The sequence below is a fragment of the Dermacentor albipictus genome, chromosome 1, assembly GCF_038994185.2.
Source record: "Dermacentor albipictus isolate Rhodes 1998 colony chromosome 1, USDA_Dalb.pri_finalv2, whole genome shotgun sequence".
Lineage (NCBI taxonomy): Eukaryota > Metazoa > Arthropoda > Arachnida > Ixodida > Ixodidae > Dermacentor > Dermacentor albipictus.
The window spans coordinates 386337121-386355710 of NC_091821.1; the positions used below are offsets into that span (position 1 = coordinate 386337121).

An 18590-nucleotide genomic window follows, 5' to 3' on the forward strand; every position below is an offset into this window, starting at 1 on the left:
CATGCCAGAATGATGGACTCCAACGGACGATGTGTGTGTGCTGTGATATGTGCTCTCTCTCCCTCTCCCCCTTCCCCATCTTTAATCTCCCCCATCCCTCTCCCATGTGTAGGGTAGCAAACCGGTTAAGCCATACTGGTTAACCTCCCTACCTTTCCTTCTCCACTTTTTCCTTCCTTCCTTCCTTGTCGCAACCAACCGCAACGTCACCACTCCCGCAAAAAGGCACTCCTGGCGCCTCTTTGGGGCCACCCTCTTACAACTGCTTCCATTGAAACCTCCATTTATGATGAATTCGCTGACACCATGAAAGATGCAGTGAAGTGATTAGTTCGCATTTTCTGGGTTTCGAAGTCTGTTCTAAACTTTTAGGTGAAATGTCACCTTTATATACGCGTATTACTTAAAGAACGAAAATAGGAAATGTATGCTCTCGTGAAGACAACTTGTCATGCTGAGAAATGCCCCAAAGGGCTTCCAACTTTCTTTTTTGCTTGGGAGTGCATCTATTAAAAACTCGAGTGTTCGCTGCAGAGGATTAAACCATCGGTAAAGGCCAAGTGCCTGGTGCTCCTCTGAAATACCCTCTTCAACACTGGTACAGCCATTCTTGGGCGCCGAATTCGACTGAATCTGCATTTCCCGTACGACCGAATAGCTGCCACATGTAATCTAGGTTGTACTACGAAGCTAACTTTGCATTAGAATTTTGTTTCCTATAAACAGCAAGGAAAGTTTAGATAAGTCTATTTCGTTGCATGAAACATCATTGCCATTAGCAAGGACATAAGGTGTAGCTGCATGAATAATTTTATGGTTTTTTACAGTTTGTTTTCCTTGAACACTAGGCTGGAAAGATCTTTTCGCAACAAACGCAATCAACCAACAAGCCGAACTATTGCTCAAACTATTAAATATGAACGGAAACCTAGGGACATAAAAGAGCAGCCCAACCTGGAGCCCGCAAATGCTCTTCAAAAGCTATCACCTTTGCTTTTATGAAAGGGCCAATTTACTGCGCACCAGCATTGGGATTTAAAGTTAGTGTGATATATTTCTGCAGTCACTAAAGCATCTACGTTTCTGTTACTTTTTGCTTATTGAAAGCATTCACACATATTGTCGTGTGATATTTCATGCTGATGACATGTTCCAATGTCCTTCTTTCTCTTGGCTTTGTCACACACTCTACGACTTGACCGGCATTTAAGCCTTCCTTGTGCGGTATCCGATGTTAATTATGTGGTAAACTTTGTGATACATTCTTACGCTTTCAAGTGACGAGGAGCAGTTGACAACAAATCACCGTGCCAACATTTCATTATATGATCACTTCAAGAATAAAAAAATGAAGGCAAACCTGACGCTGAGCACGGTATTGAGGATATAGCGTTCAGCAGCTGAGCGTGAGGTCACGAATTCAATTCGCGGTCTTGGTGCTCCCATTATGATTAGGGCGAAATCTAAAAAAAAAAGCGATCGTGCAGCGAGTTTTAGTTGTACGTTAAAGAAAACCCAATGGTTCAAATTACTCGCTAGTGCTCCACTATACGGCATTCCTCGAAATCCACTCTGCAGGTCGACGACGTTAAAATGACTACGTTCCTCGAAAAAGAAAGTGTGCGGAAGCCATCGACAGTGATCATCAATGTAAGCCAATAGGAGAACGCTTTTATAAAGCTGGTCACTCTATTTAAAAAAAAATTATCCACTTGAAGAAGCTTATCTGTTTCATTGAGGATACTTAACTAGCATTTGTTGTTTTATTGAGTAATTTCGTAGAATATAGAGCCATCGACCAGCACATCTACAGTGGTATAGCAAAGATAGCTGTACATGTAAGCCGACTCGCGATGCGCTTATTGTCTCCAGCTACGTGAGCACCTGCGTGGATGGCGACAGCCATCCTCTTTTCCCGGAACTGCCACAGTGTGAGATGTTGGCGTGAGAAAAAGTGGGTTGTCCTTCCCAAGCAGTCCAACACACAGCATCTAAACCTTCAGACATCTCCAAGATCTCACGCAAGAGCACGCGCGCCTCGATGAGGCTATATTGGTCGGTGTTAAGGGACGGATGCGCCCCGCAATTCAGGTGCGCGAGTGTAAGCGCCGTTAGCATCAGAAGAACTTGAGCTTGGCCTAGTTGATGTTTACTGCATAGCACATTGACCGCGAGAAAAGACGAGGACAGGGGAAGAGAACACAAAGATTTTCCGTCTTAAGACGGCAGGATTACTGGACTCGATGGTTACGTGACACCAGTGGTGGAAACCTTCCTGCAGAAGGCGAAAGGATCTATGAACAAAACAAGGGTGAGGACGGCCACTATAGTTGTAAGACCTCAAGTCGTACCGTATGTTCACAGGGTAACTCACAGCCTTAGGATGGTGGCAGGCAGGTTCGGAGTCCTCCTTGTCTTTTCAGCCCTTTTTAGGCTGGCGCGGCTTTGCCTTCGTACCTCTGGTGATCCTAAAAGCAGGCAAGGCTGTGGCAAGAAATTGAAATTAAAATTGAGTTTATTTCCATATTGAATGGGGGAAAGTCCGAACTAAAAAGTGAAAGTTAATTCACTTGACAGAGGTTAGGACCCCCTTTACAAGGCATACAGTAGAATAAACCGGTGATACTCTTAACATTTCAAACATAATGTGAGCACAAGAAGCGTTAAAAACAAACTAGCGTACATTTCAATATCAATATTTCAGGCACGAGCTACTTTTTCACATATTCTCTGTAGAAAAAGAATACAGAAAATACAGAGAATTGCAGGGTTATATGCATGAAATGAAATGCCCATTATGAAATGTAGATTAGTTTTGAGACAAGCACATCCACGTAGAACAGACGGTATCATGAATGCGTCGCAAAGATCGAGCGCAGTGTCTTTTTGCTCACAGTTGTGACATAGATCTCTCGTTCATGAAAAAAATTTAGAAGTACAGATATGCTGTGTTGAAGTATTTGTTCTCCATATTTCGTTCGACAAAACGGGACATTCCAATACTATTTGACGCGTGTGTTGTATATGAGTGTCCTAATCTTAAAGTGCGATAACGATGTTATGACGTCTTCTCTTGTATTCATGCTATGTTTTCATCGTATGGCCATACTCAGAAGCAGCATGCCAAGCTGTATGCCAAATACAGTGTAGGAATTGTGTAGGAAATTCCGCTGTCGTGTCGCAAGTCTTGCATAGGGTAGACGGGATGGTGCCTGAATGATCGAGCCAGGGAACATGAACAAAAGTTAACTAAAGACGAATTGGTGCACTTGCCTGCGCACTGCAATGCCTGCCTCTGTAAACCATGTTTCAAGGACATAAAGATTCTGGGGAGGAGCAGCGAGCAGACTGCTTGCGAACTGATGGAGCCATATGATATAAGAAAGAAATTCCAAGACTGTGTTAATGGTACTTCCATTAGGCTGTTTCACTCCGAGATGTAACTTTTTTAAAGGTGTCGCCGTAAGTGGCGGAGCTTGTCAGGATTCTTTTAATAAAGTTCTTCGAATCCGTATAAGTGGTCGCCCCGCTAGGCTGCATATTGCCACGTGTTGCCGTGAATAAATCAGTTGAAAGTTACCGTCCGTGTCGTCGTTTGGTGTTCTCTTCCCCTGTTCTCGTCTTTTTTGGCGGTCAATATGTTTGCCGTAAGCATCGGCTCCTTTGTACCAGCCGGTTAAACTCCGACCATCGGCAACGCTGAAAACAAGCCAAAGAGCCAACAAAAGCTATTTGCTGAAAAAGAGACCATAAAGTAGTCTCAATAACACTTCGAAATATAACCAAAACTACGACCAAAAGGCAGACTCGCCCATAAATGAAAACGGAAACGGCAAGCTGCTCAACCACTCGGCAGGGATGCTACGAGAAGAAAGAGAACCACAGACAAAATAAGGGATGTGTTAGAAGAGACAGAGGGGAAACTTTATTTTGATCTAGATTGAGAGCATGGAACAACTAGTAAATGGGCCATGAGCTTGCCGCTGTCAGCCTCGGGAATCGAGACTGCAAGGACTTTTCTCTCTCCTTTCCTCTTTACGTCACTCTTCCCTTCCCGGAGGCGCTGTGCCATGCTACCTGAAGAGGAAGAGCTAGGTCAGACCAAACTTCAATGCCGCCTATTCAAATACATGTAAAGCGTAGAAATCCCTTCTATGTGGAAACCTGTGCACCGATTTCAATACGATTTGTTGTATTTGGGAAACATAAAGTCAAATTTTATTGACTGTAACCAACAAAGTTGTTATTTAGGACGCCAATTTTTGTACAAAGATTCACAAATATCGGCAAGCGTAAAAAACAAAAAAGAAATAGAAGCACCAACTTATTTTATGGTAGCGCAAACTGAACGACAAGGACAAGAAAAGGCACATTTGAGACACACAGTGCTGTGTGTGTCAAGTGGGCCTTTCTGTTGTCTTTGTCGTTCAGCTTGCGCTACAACAAAATAATATATGCCGCGCCAACAAGCCCTATAGATATGTCCTCATAGAAGCACCAAGTTTTCATATGTCCACCTCCACATTAAAAAGAAATATCGCAGTTCTGTAAACTGTATTCATTAGACCATCTAACATGCACAAACGTAATTTAATTCACTCGGGTTCAGGATTGGGCGAGTTGGTATTGCATACTAGAACTGGTACAGCGCAACATACAATGGAAGAAACAAGCCGAGCCGGCCAGATAAAGGAACAGAGCGCTGAACAGAGCAGCGCTCTGTTCCTTTATCTGGCCGTCTCGGCTTGCTCATTCCTTTGTATGTTGCGCTGTACCAGTTCCTAATTTAATAATTTCTATTTTACGTGGCTGTTTGCTTACGAAGATTTTGCGAACGTCTTACTCACATTTCAGTGTCATGCTTGAAATATATAATGAATCAATATTGTCGGCTGTAGAAGCACTATTAGGTGCAGTTTGCGTAATTGTAATATCGTTTTCCACTGCTGTGTTACAGAGTTCTAGACGTGATAGTTTCGTTCTTTTTTTTTGAGATATTGCAAATTTTCATATTTTTTATTAAAATATCAGCAGTCTTAATAAAGACGGTTTGCTAGCAACAGTCACTAGATTCTAACTGTTTATGTTATATGCTACCAACTTTATGAAAGTTCGTGCAGTGATTGTAAGAAAAAAAATGATTTCTTTCTTAACATGTATTTAGATAGGAGCTCCAGAGCTAAACCTTCCTCTTTAGGGCTGCAGAAAATAGTGCCTCTTCCTCTCCGCAATCATTCTCGCTCTCTCCATTGATGGAGCAGCGGACTTGTACGTAACAAATAACATGTACGTAATTATTTGCAATCAATTGCGGTTTCTAGTAACCTTGCACTTTAACGATTGCATTGTTTACTCAGTAACGCTCATCGTAACTCAATTACTTCGTTCATCGACCAATTCATTCAACCAGTTACATTTTGCAGCTTTGAGCATTTAAATTAGGTGATAACTGGTGTGTTCAAAAGGAGGAAAACGTACACTGGTTAATTTTTCATAAAATCAGCGTTCTGGAGTTGCGCTTCGATAGCCTGAACATGGCAGGCTTTCATGTTTGCATACCTCTCTTGGAAGTGTGACCTCTGAGTTTTCGTTCTACAGTGAATTTGCCTCTTTCCCTTTCTCTTCTGAACGCGCTTATAGGCGGTCTTCATACGCGGTAAGAGCTGTTGTCTAGTTCTTTTAGCTTAGTACTGTATACGGCTTCTTTGACATACATAGAAGCTTTTGGCTGTTAAACGCTCATGTTTCTATCTTTTTTTTTACATACGTGACAAATATAGGCGTCTTTTCGCGATTGTAACACGCAAACAGTACCTTTACGGTTGAATGATATGCAAATTTATATTAAAGAACCTTGCAGATTTCTCCACCTTTTCGAGGAACGTGAACGTTAGCTCGCGTCCTTTAGAATTAGTCGCTTGCGTCCACATGGCTAAAGAGTGAAAGGCGTAGGGATGAGGCCCAACAAATATAGGTCAGCAAATTGAAACAGCGCTTTTGCGGCTCTACAGTGACGGCCACTTCGGACTTCGATGCTGGACGACTTTTCAGTTTGTCTTCGAAATACTTAACAGCGCTTCCTCTAGCTGCCTCAACGATGAAGCGCTGCGCTTCAGAGAGGACCCAGGTGGCCAGCATTGCGGCATTGAGTTACCACTATGGTGGTGGTAGTGGTTGTGGTAGGCTTAAGGAAGAGGTGGGTTTAGGCGGACGACCGAGGCCAGCAACTGCACCACCTGGGCGTCTCCTAAATGGTTACTGCGGTATGTCACCACATATCCGTGAAACCAGCCTCTCTTAGGAATGCAAGAAGACTTGAAGCTTCCGTGCAGGCTACAAGTGACCCTTCTAGGAATAGAAGGCGCTGCAGGCACGCATATGGAAGCTCTTTCGCTTGCATGCTCTCAAGCAGAACATCCTTTCAACATAGATATTTTTGGCAAGACGACAGAACGTGTTCAATGTCTCCTGTCTCTTCACATGCTCTATAATTCGGGGAATCGATTCACCCAGTCTTAAATAGCCGTACGCATACGTATTCGCAGATCCGATCTTTTGAGCAAAGTGTTCGTACTTTGCAACACAGCCCTTCCCTCCTGCGCGCATATCGAGCGAGTTTTGGGCATTGCTGCGGATATCTTCGCAGGAAAACTGCGGAATATTCTCCAAGAAAATTTTGAAAAGCAATTGTTAGTAGAAACAAACAACGAGCGATGGGTTGCAGGTGACGCATTGAAACAGGCAACACAGCTCGTTCTATTTACTGTATTTGTACAATGTTAACAAAAGTAGGGAGGAAAGTAGCGTTAAAATAATCGATTACCTTTCAGTAATCACTCAGTCACTTTCATGAAACGGTAAATGGTAACCGTGATCCTTTACATTTTTTGGAAGAATTAATGTAGTTGTAATCTGTAACTCTTTTTGTGACGTGTACAAGTCAAGCGTAGTCAGTAAATTCTTTAGCCTAAGTATGGTTACAGCCTTATCATGCTTTTTACACTTTCTAGTGCAGCCACGGTGCCCATTAATAACTCTTCCTGGTCTTTTCGTGATCACTTCCTTCTAAGGACTGAAATGGATTTCCGTACCGCGTCCTGGGTTCCTTCACGTCCCATAAGGTATTTCGAATCCCGTAGATTGGAGGTTATCAGAAATTGGGCACTTATGACTTCCGTACTCGCCTTGGGTGCGTTTTGTTGTTGTTTAATAGCTGCACACCGATGGCAAGGTAGGCTACATATGCGTCGTGATCCAGTAATGCAGAGTTTGTAGCAAGTGTGCCTGGGCCACCCCTCCAGGCACTAGCTCCTCTCGCTTCGGAGGCTGTCGCTAAGTGGCAGGACCTAATGCCATGTCAGCTTAGGAAGCTTGGCCGCGAAACGGGATGTGTCAGGCTCAGGAGCAGTGTCTAGTGTCACCTTGATTTTGGGTAGCCTGCACCACTACTCCATAGCATCCTCAGAGACTGGCCCCGAGTAGCGGGTTCGGCCTCTTCAGGCCTTTCCGACGGTGTGCCCACCCTCTGCTGCACTTGCTCCTCGGGTCAACTCACCGATAACGCTCCGCGTTGCCCCACCTTCACAGCACGTTGTGAGTGAAGGAGCGTCCGATCAGCTACCGTTCTTGCCATTTCTCATCAAGCGTGCTATGGTTTCAAAGCCAATGTACTGTTAAAGAATCATTTACACTCGATTCTATTAATTTTCATTATCCTTAGCATCGAGTGGCCGATGCCAGTTGTAGCATTTCGGTGGCTTTCTGCGAGCCAATGACAAAGCTAAAAAGCAGAGGAAAATGAAAACAATTGTCACAATATACGGTCCCAGAACATCTTGTGATATCGATACTTATCTCCATATATACCGTATGCCTGTTAGCTTGTGTATGCTTTCCTAGAGTTAGAGATTGCCTTGTTTGAATTCGCTTATTTACTGTAGTATATTTGCCTGTATTTTGCGAGTTATAGGCCTGTTTCTTCTTCCCTATGCTCTTAGGTTATGCTTAGTATTGAGTGCAATATTATTTACTGTTAAAGAACCTTTTCAGACAATGTCATACTCTTTGCAAGCAGGGAAATGGTTGCTAGCAACAAGTAATGTCCGAAATGTGATGAGTCAAACGCATAGGTTGTCATTACACGTTTGTCATAAACATAATGCTAAAAACGTGGACGTGAGTATGCTTAACTGCCTCAAATTTAAAAAAAAATCAATCCATGCCCTAAAAGTATAAGTTCTTGATTTAGTAACAAAAGGTACAGTCTGCAGATACTACACAGAAGAAGTATATATGGGCACGCTAGTTTGGCTGAGAGAGCTGTTGTTTTTGATCTGGAATTGTTGTTACTGTGGAATTGGGTTTAAACATTTTGAGAAAGAAAGAAGACGACATATCCAAGGAAGCGCTAGTTAACCTACGCGGGTTTCGTTTATCTGACTAAATCATTGTTTTGGACGCTGAGTTCATGTTAACAATGAACATACACATGCTCGGAAACCCTTCGAGTGCAGCAGAAAATAAGGCTTCTCATGATACCACCACTTCTTTGCTCACGAGAATCTGGTTACACATAGTAGGACTTCTATGCTCAAAGCTCTCGTATGTCAATGCGGGGCCACAAATGCCAAGAATGCGGGCAAGAAATTTTAGTACAAAGGTACTTGGAGGGACACGAAGGTCAAAATAAAAAGGAGAGAATCACAAACGCTAAGTATAGGCCACAGTATAAGAGTAATTGAAAACAGGGCTCAGTATTCCATCGTCATCACTCCTGTATAAGGTTACGCATCCTACAGATAATCATTTGTCTCTTGGTAAACCTTACCGGATCTCCGGAATCATTTCGACCGCTGCGCGCCGAGATCATGTTCCCTAAAGGCTTTCTGTATTCGCCCGATTTCTCTTAGAAGGCACGAGCCACATCAGAGGTCTGTGCCGAGATTCGTGGCCCTGCTTCTGCTTTTCAGAAGCCGTTCCTTGAGAAAAAAACGTTCTATTCATGGTCTGTAGCAAGGAAACCAAAAAGAGCTTTTCGTCTTTCGGTGCGACAGTGCGGCCTTTCATTATGTGTACGTTAGAGCAAATGTTCGGTAAAAGAAGAAACAGTAACCGCTGCATGATGCACTCTTCGTAGCGTAAGACGAGGAAGCCCGTGGGGCACGTATCTCAAAGCAAATCATTTCAGCCGTCCAGGAGCCAAATCTTACCAGTGACATATACCGTAACTCACCTTGAAGTAGTTTTTTTATTATTGATATGATATAAGGAGATTTTGACGCACAATTTAAGGCGCCGGCTATTCCTTATCTCTTGAATGGTTCCATCACACAACATACAGGGTTCACGATTACATGTGAACTAATCTTTTCACAGAAGCACCAGGACTTATCACGCAACGTCTTCACAGAAATACTATGGCGTAGTAAACACATAGTACATACAATATACAAGGTAACTGTATCGACAGTTATGTAGATAAATGTCTAAAAAATACAAACGATACTGTCTCCTAACGACACAGTCTCTAGTCAGCGGGTGGTACATTCATCGTGTAAATGCATTAATACGTATGGTTGCAACAAAACAGTCAGCATAACGAAATTCACAAATACATGCATATATACAGCGACAATGAAATGAAAGGAACAATAAAAGCGTTAAAAACGTCCAACAATGCCGCTGTCTTCAAGAAAAGTCTTTAGTGCTCTTAAAGCGCTCTTCTGCAAAGACGCTGTTGGCCAAGGACGCAAAAGTTTCTTTAAACTGAAAGGTCTCCGGTCTAATTTAATTAGAGTTGATTTAAGTCGACATCTTCGTGTGTCGTGACGTGGGCAATCTAGAAGGAGGGGATATATATCTTCGTCTACAAATCCACAATCACATTCGGGGGTTTCCGCACGGCCAATTTTGTGTAAGAAATGCTTTGTGTAGGCAGTGCCTATAGCCTTAATCGATGAATAAGGGTGTCTATAGTTCTGTCTAATGATAATCAAAATTTGAATTCAATGAACGGATCGATATGGTATAAGTCTGAGCTCTTGGAATTCTGGTTAAACCAAGTGTTTCTACACATTTTGAAAGACGTTGTCCTTATAATGCAGCGTAACTCATTATTTGATATTGGGAGTGGAACCACATAATCTTTGAGGTGTGCTTGTCGTGCTGCTTCATCGGCTGCTGTGTTGCCAGAAATGTCACAATGCCCTGGTATTCACTGAAATGCTATTTCATGTTTCGCTGCGCTCACTTTTGTGAGGTTTGTAAGTGTCTCGTATATTATACTATCACTGAATGTTAGTAGTTAATGCGCACTAATGTGAACTTCATTTTAACATACCACAATCAGGTTTATACGGATGGCTCGTGCTAAAAAAGGAAGTTCGAAATTCGCCTTCTTCATTTCACTTATGAGAGAACAGAAGATACAAAGCCGTCTCAAATCATGCGTTCGACAACAGCCGAAACTTATGCCATACTGTCCACCTTAAACTTTATATGCTGACAAACTCGTCCACTGGAATGGGTCACCATAAGTTCTCTCAAGCGCCACTGCTTAGCGTCAACTACAGAAATACACAGCGGAAATTAACATGCTTTAGTGTGAAGTGCAGGCGATATACACAAAGGCGGCAAAACTTCAAGAAATTTCATTGCACGCAGTTCCTTGCCCCTGTGGCATTCCTGCAGCAACAAAGTCGTCGATAACATACCACGCACGGTCCCCGTTGAATATGTTTCATTCCATTTCTCAAAGTGATGCACGCATCAGTTTACGTGAAACGTCAGTCGAATATGATCGGTCCAAGACGTTGCGCAATATATGCGTCTACTTAACACTGAAGCGAAAACACAATATTATATTCAGCCGGTTCGTCAAAATAGTAAATATTGTGCCAGACACCATCATTGATGATTCTCAGTGACAACTTTCCTGGGCGACCGTGCTAAGTATCTCCATGTCATCCCGTGATCCACGACAAACGTTATGGACAGAGGGAATAAAGAACAGCACGAAGGATAGAACCGAAGAAGTGACGAACGTCGTCAATACTTTGGTCCTGTCTTTCGCGCTGCTTTTTTTATTCCCTTCGCCATGAACCAACAAGCCCAATTCAGCACACTCCTTACCGGACCATCAGCTGAGCCACAATGCGCTACCTAATCAAGACGTGGAAGTGTTACTACATTTGAACTGTGATATAATGTTACATACAGCCCTCGACAAGTATATCAATATGACGTCATGGTGCTAAGCCAAAGTACAGGACTTTTCGAAACGCGATCGGGTGAATGCCATGCCATGCATGCGCGCGCACCGTGCAAGAGTTTACGATGACTGCATGAGCGTTCTGGGAACGTGACTTAGAGCACACCATGTGCACGCGTTGGTGATGATATAACGGCGCCAGCCTTCCTCACACCGTTCCTTTTATATCTAGTTGTCATCACGAGAGCTCGACAATCGCCCCAATTTCATTCTCTCAATCACGACACTTGCCCTTCCTCCTTTTGTCTCCTCGTCCATACATCCTGAGACGTTCTCTACCTACAGAGGGAGGCACATCAGACATGCAAAGTGGGCGAAAAAGCTGAAAAGAAGCTTTCCCTTTAATAAGGAGACTGTGTCTCAACGCTATGCACACAAAGTCCTCTCTTCCTGCTGTAGGCAGTGTCGAGAGCCCCGCGTGTTCTTTCTCGAAATCAGAAGAACATACTCAACTTTGTTAGGTGTCATGCACTTAGTCATACCTATAAAAGATTTGAGTGAGAAATTGTGCACTCTAGACACAAGGGCACCCTCACATACAAGAAAAAAAATAGACGGAAGAAAATTTACTCACCGTCCTGATCCAACTAAGGCGATGTCCAGCGAAGCTGTTGGACTGCACCACTACACCACTACAACTGCTGATGGGAGTATGCGATCCTTTACTGCTTCAGAGTAATAATAATCCAGAATAATGGTAGTAATGGGAGATAATGGTAAATTTGACAGCACGCCGCTGCTGGCTCCATTTCCGTTTCTTTTTCCCTTTGGCGCTCCTCGTATTCACGCTGCTCCTTGGGAGTCCTAACTATGCGTTGTCTATCCATAAAGGTGCTGCAACAACAGTGAAATAAGTGGCTAGCGTGGTTCTTTTATATACGAAAGGCTAGTGACGTCACTCCCTACGTCGGAAGTTGCCGTCGCCACGACAGCTTGCGCAACAGTAATCTCAACCGACAAACGTTATGTGGGGAGCGCTATATGTGCTTCACATTGCTATCAAGGGTGCCTTATCATTGATCATGTGGTTTGAATGCTTGTTTTATACTGGCTCTTTATTGAAACGAATGCAATGCTGCATGTTGTATGCGTGATCCCAAAGATTGTATCCATTTGTGACTTCCATTTGCAGAGTGCTTGAAGCCTGCTTCACCCCCGCCACCTGTCGGCCCGTTATATCACTATACCTCCGGGATCAGCTCACATTTTTGCCCACGGACACAAAAAATGCCGACCAACGAGAGGCTAACGGCTTCGCTGTAAAACGGGGGGGTCATGGCCAACAACTGGACACTCGCACGCGCAGCTGTCAAGACATTGCATTCATCACTCTCCAAGTATTTTTGTTATTGTTATTCAGTAATTTCTCTATCAGACGACTGTACCATAAGCTGATCCATAAGCCATAAGCTGATCCATATGTACCATAAGCTGATAAGCTGATATTTGTAAATCAATAGATATTCAGTGAGACAAAATAATGACTGGACCCATATGACGCGCTTTAAAGTGTTCGTGCCTCGACTTCGCGTTGCGAAATTATTTCAGCCTTGGTTTTTTTGACCAGCGAAATTACTTTAAACATCGATTTATCCTCTGCCCTCTTTAAGGCGGCCCGAAATAACTTTGTGACCACCGATGTAGCTGCTACAGGCCTTACGCCGATTTAAGTATAGAGCACATTTCAGCCTCGAACTGCTTTCCCGACCAAGTGCTGCATCAAGTGAGATGTTTGCTTGGCAATAAAGTTCAGAAAGTTTCAACCCAATGAAGTATTCGATATCTCGACACTTATCGCGGCTGAGCTACGAAGAAGAGATTCGGCAAGCCTGGACACAAAGCGGTGACGTCAAACAACGCAATCTTCTACTTTTCGAAGTCTTCAGAAAACCCGCTTTTCTCGGTTTCAAAGCTCTTGCCACTGATCGACCCACTGTGTCGCCGGGTCAGTCCCGCCGGTCGGCGCTGGGCCGGCATCGCCAGCCTTGCACGCAATACCGTAATGACGCGCCGTAGATTGTCCCGACGCGGGTTCGTCCTTCGACAGATACTTCCGCTATAGGAGGAGGCCTGCCGCTCCAAGCGGTGATAGGCTGCACGATAGACGGTCGCAGTTCAGCTGTGCGCACGACACCGCTACATATACTGGCACGGTGGCGGTCGGAAGGCAACGCCGCCGCTGGTTTCTGGCACCGGCGTTATAATAGAAGGGCTGCATTGAGATTCTACGTTTTCTTCTATTTCTATCTCCTACGCATTCTAGGCGTCTTGCTCCCAGCGCAATGTGTTTCCTACTTCTTACGTCGACTGATATTCTTTTCTGCTCCTGGCTTTTGCGGCTGACTGGCAAACGCGTTCGATAATAGAAATTGATCCCCGCGGTGGGTGAGGTGAGGCATTGCGTGGTCGTGTCTCTTTCGGATCGTTGCGGCGGGACGTGGACGAGACAATGGGAAGAAAAGAGCAATGCAAGGAAAATAACGGCTCAAATAGTGGGAGACGCAAGCGAAGGGCACATTCTAAGGAAGTTTTCTCGATATCCGATATTGACGGAAAGCTCTGGGCTCTTCCGCGCGCGACGAAGCATCGTGCGCTCTTGATAAAACAACAACAACAAAATAAAATAAACCCAGAACATGAGTTAACTCTCTACTTCATACTTCCCCAGCTCCCACTGTGTCTGCTTAACAGTACTGACTCCATTTTTATTAAGCGTATTTCAAGAAAAGCCTATTACACTATCGATGACGTGGGAAAAGGCTGAATTATTGACGGGCCTGAAATTGCTGAAGGACGACGTTGCGGAGCTTTTGTAACATTGACCTGAAAGTGTAGCAGCTTCAGTGAGGTGCCATCAAGCTTGTGTGGCTGTCCACCTGAAAAAATATCTAATTGTGTGCGAAGTTGCATGTACAGCCGGCCTCAAAAGTTTACGGATTACTGAATTTTGCAATATAGCTTGGTACCCCCGAATCATGAACACGTACTTAACCTGTAAATTAATGTCTCAGTCTGTAGTAGCCTTCGCGACCTACACAGAGATTAATGTCTAGAAGCTATAGGCTTTAACAGAGCAGCAGTTCGCATTTGTCTTGGCAGCCTTCTCCCGAAAACATTTTTCGCCAACTTGACGCACGTATGTCGTGGTGGCGGCTGCTTAATGATGCTTTTAGACCATCCAATTGGGCCCTGTTATTTTTCTACTATTTTATATTGACATTTTCTGACAATACATCGCACTTATTTATTTATTTATTCATTTAGTTGTTGTTCTTGCGCTTACTTAGGTGAATGGGTTGACGACGCACGTATTGGATTTCTTTCTAGCTGATGGGGTAAAACATCATAAAGGACAAAATTGTTAACTCGCAGATGTCTCTTTTTTCTTTGATGAAAACACTGACGCAACACAAACAACTACGAATTATTGTTAGAGCCTCACAAGACGACGCAACCGCGCTACCATGCATCGTTGTCAATGCGGCCGTCAATGTCTTCAGTCGCCCGGTATTTCATGAAGGGCAATGCTAATACGGACAAGCTAAAATTCCGTATAGTTAGGTGAGCTCTGTGGTCCGTAAAGGACGGTTTCATGGTAACACAAAGCGGGATTAGGGCACGCCTCCATTTATAATGACGAATTCAATACTGGACCCAGTGCACCATGACATACTTTTGAATCGACTCAGACATTTCCTTAGCAGTCGCGGCTGGAAATACAAATTAGGCTATTTCGCGCGCTTACCAACCACCCCCAATTTTGTATGGCGTACGCTCTCTCTAGAAAACATCCATGTGCCTTCGTGCGCGGGTGTGGTTCTGAAGAAACTACCTAGAATTTCGTGCTGCGGTAATATGTTTAAATCCTGTGGAGGATCACTCAGCACAACACGGGGCAAGCTTGACAACCACCCCCTTACGGCGAAAAGAGTTCCACCCTGATCACCGTCGACGTCAGCCTGAGTTTCTCTTAATTCGCTAGTGAATTTGTGTGTGCCTGCGCGCGTGTGTTTCTGTAATCATCGGAACGGAATGGAAAACTGTAGTCGTTGCCAGTTGACTTCGTGGTGCTTATGCGGACCGATTTGTTTTTTGTATTCTCTTCTTTTATCCTCACTTTTTTCCACCCTTTTCCCCGATGCAGGGGAGCCAAGCGTACGCCTAATTTGGTTTGGCTCTCTTCCCTTCGTCTCACTCTTAATTTATCTCTCCCACTTTGTGAGGATCCTGCGATTGCTTCTTGACCCGTAGCGTGACATTTGGTCAAACACAAAAAAGGAGCTTTTACTCTAATTACGCGTGAAAGGACACGCGAATAAGAAAAGACACGTATGGCCAAATGTTGTGCGGTCACAGTACTTTCACCTGCACCCTAAATATGTGATTATACGGCCGCGCTGCTAATTTGCTTTGCCGAAGCAGCAAATTAAGTGTGCTGCATGGGTTCTTGCACTAACTACTAGCTTCTTTTATAGATGCACAGAAATAGTGCGTGGTTCTAGGAGCTAATAACATCAAATAAGGCATCATAAACGCGCACTTGTGCTTGTTCAACGCTGTCTATTCGTTCCAACTCTGGCATTAACGGCGGAGCGAGCAACGTAAACTGAGGTATAATGCGTAGTGCTGACAGAGCATGCCGCCAAAGCGTCAGCTGCTTTTCTTTTTCGTCTCTGTCGTAACACTGAACACAAGCAACCCTACATTGTTATTAGAAGCGATTTCGTTCCTAGCTATTGCCCGAAAAAAAAAAACGACGCAACGAACTTCGTTGAAGTGGCCTGGCGTATTAGCACCGGGGAACGCCCCAATAATAAGGTCATATTTTGTCACCGCCAATAGGAAACACCGACCGCAAACGCAGTAGAATACGTAAATATTGCATCTTCGAAGTTCCTTCATTGCAGCCTTCAGCAGAGACAACGCCCGCCACCAATAAGCGTGTCAGAAAGCTTTTTGTTAATACTCTCTTCTCTGCTTTCCTTGATTGCGGTGTGCGTGTGTGTGCGTGTGTGTGTGTGCGTGCGTGCGTGCGTGTGTGTGTAGCATATATTGAGCAACAGAAAGCTGTATCAGGAGTTTTTCATGTTGCTTTACAATTTTCTCGTTAACACTTTTCATCGAATTATAACGTTAGAGAATTGAAATAATTAATTAAAGGTAATTATGTAATTAGGCGCAATGCAAGAAACAGTCTGATTATCTCCAAGCTACGGCAAACAACATTACCTTGATTCTGTCCAGCTACGTGATATTTCATATCCTAGTACCACTAATCCTTACTGTGATAACATGTGGCAGCTTAAAAACAGTGAAGCACTTATCCCTTGCATTTCCGCGCACAACGAGGGAAGCCAATTTTTGTGAGCGACAAATGGAAATGATTTGCAGCGATCCGTTAACGTTACGCAGCATCGTATGTTCAGTGTCAGACCTTTCAAAACAGCGGTGGATATATATATATATATATATATATATATATATATATATATATATATATATATATATATATATATATATATATATATATATATATATATATATAGGCACTGCAAAGGCTGTCCGTAGCACGGGGCTCACTCGCGATCACAGCACATACATCAGCACATACACAGGGGCGCGTGTCTGCTTCATAGCATTATATATATATATATATATATATGTATGTATATATATATATATATATATATATATATATATATATATATATATATATATATATATATATATATATATGAACAAAGGGCCTGATTTTTATTAATCATAGCATAAGAAGCTAGCAAAGACACCAACGACAACACCGGGGAAATTAATTGTACTTACTAATTGAATTAACGAAAGGATAAATTAATGGAAATGAAAGTGGATCAAAAAACAACTTGCCGCAGGTGGGGAACGGACCCATCTCTTCGCATTACGCGTGCGATGCTCTACCTAATGAGCTACCGCGGCCCCGTTCTCCCATCCACATTCTAGGGTATTTATGTGTTACTACTACAACTAGATCAAGAAGGCAGTGCTCGCGATCTGTTATGTTCCACATCTGCCGCCAAGGTTTGCGAGTGGCGGCGCTCCCTAACACTCCCAGGGTTAGTTCTAGTAGTAGCACATAAATACCCCAGAAACTGAATGGGAGAACGGGGTCTCGGTAGCTCAATAGGTAGAGCATGGCACGCATAATGCGAAGACAGGGGATCGTTCCCCACCTGTGGCAAGTTGTTTTTTCATCCACTTTCATTTCCATTAATGTATCATTTCTTTAGTTCAAGTATTAAGTAAAAGTAATTTCCCCTATGTTGTCCGTAGTCTCTTTGTTTGTTGGCTACTTCTGATATGATATATGTAATGTTTGTCTGTCTGTCTGTCTCTGTGTGTGTGTGTGTGTGCGTGCGTGTGTGTGTGTGTGTGTGCATGTGTGTGTCTGCGCATGTGTGTGTGTCTGCGCGTGTCTGTGTGTGCGTGTGAGCGCGTGTGTTTGTGTGCGCTTGTGTCTGTGTGTGTGTATGTGTGTGTGTTTGTGTGTGTATGTGTATGTGTATGTATGTGAACGAGAGAAGAAGGGTAACCGAGGGGATCGATTTTGTTAATCACGACCATATAGATCCAACAGATCGTGAACCGAAGGCAAGCTTCAGGGATGTTAACTGTGGTTGAAATTGAAATGTAGAAAATTATAAAGAACGGGAAATGAAAGTGGACGAAAAGATAACGTGTCGCGGGGGGGACCGAACCCACAACGTCCACATTACGCGTGCGTTGCATTACCAGTTGTGCTACGGCGACGGCAGCCAAACCGTCCCCTAACTTGGGAATTTATGTTTACGGTTTGATAGCCGCCGAAGTTTGATGTCGTGACCCTCATTCTTGAAGTTTGTGTGCGCAGCGCCAGCGTACAGCAAATGACAAACTCATGAAGTCCTTCTTCCCAGCTGTTACTGTTGCTTTGCTCTGGTAGGACTAGAAATGTTATACAGCCGGCCGACATGCTTTAGCTTCGAAATATTCTTGTGCTTTTATATCCTGCTGACAATAACGTAGAGCTGCAGTTTTGCTGCCTCTTTGTGCTTCAGGAAATCAGTCGCGTCGGCGTTAGCAAAAAAGAGGCATGCATGCTTGAATGACAACGCTTCCTGCGTAAAAGAACACATGTGACTTGGGAACGCTAATTGGTACTCGAAAAACGTTATTATTATTATTATTATTATTATTATTATTATTATTATTATTATTATTATTATTATTATTATTATTATTATTATTATTATTATTGAGCGTAAGCATCTGCGCAGTAATTATCCTCAGTCACCCTCATAAAATCAGA

General features: G+C 43.5%; 1 protein-coding gene across 2 annotated transcripts in view; it reads right to left on the reverse strand.

Annotated features, from left to right (window-relative positions):
* Positions 1-18590, reverse strand: part of LOC135902404 (calcitonin gene-related peptide type 1 receptor-like) — a 572650-nt gene that overhangs the window by 394859 nt on the left and 159201 nt on the right. For both annotated transcript variants that reach the window (XM_065432417.2, XM_070531979.1), the window contains one exon: positions 2375-2484. The gene's annotated coding sequence lies outside the window, so the exon portion shown is untranslated. Of the gene's footprint in view, positions 1-2374; positions 2485-18590 lie in introns of those variants that run through there.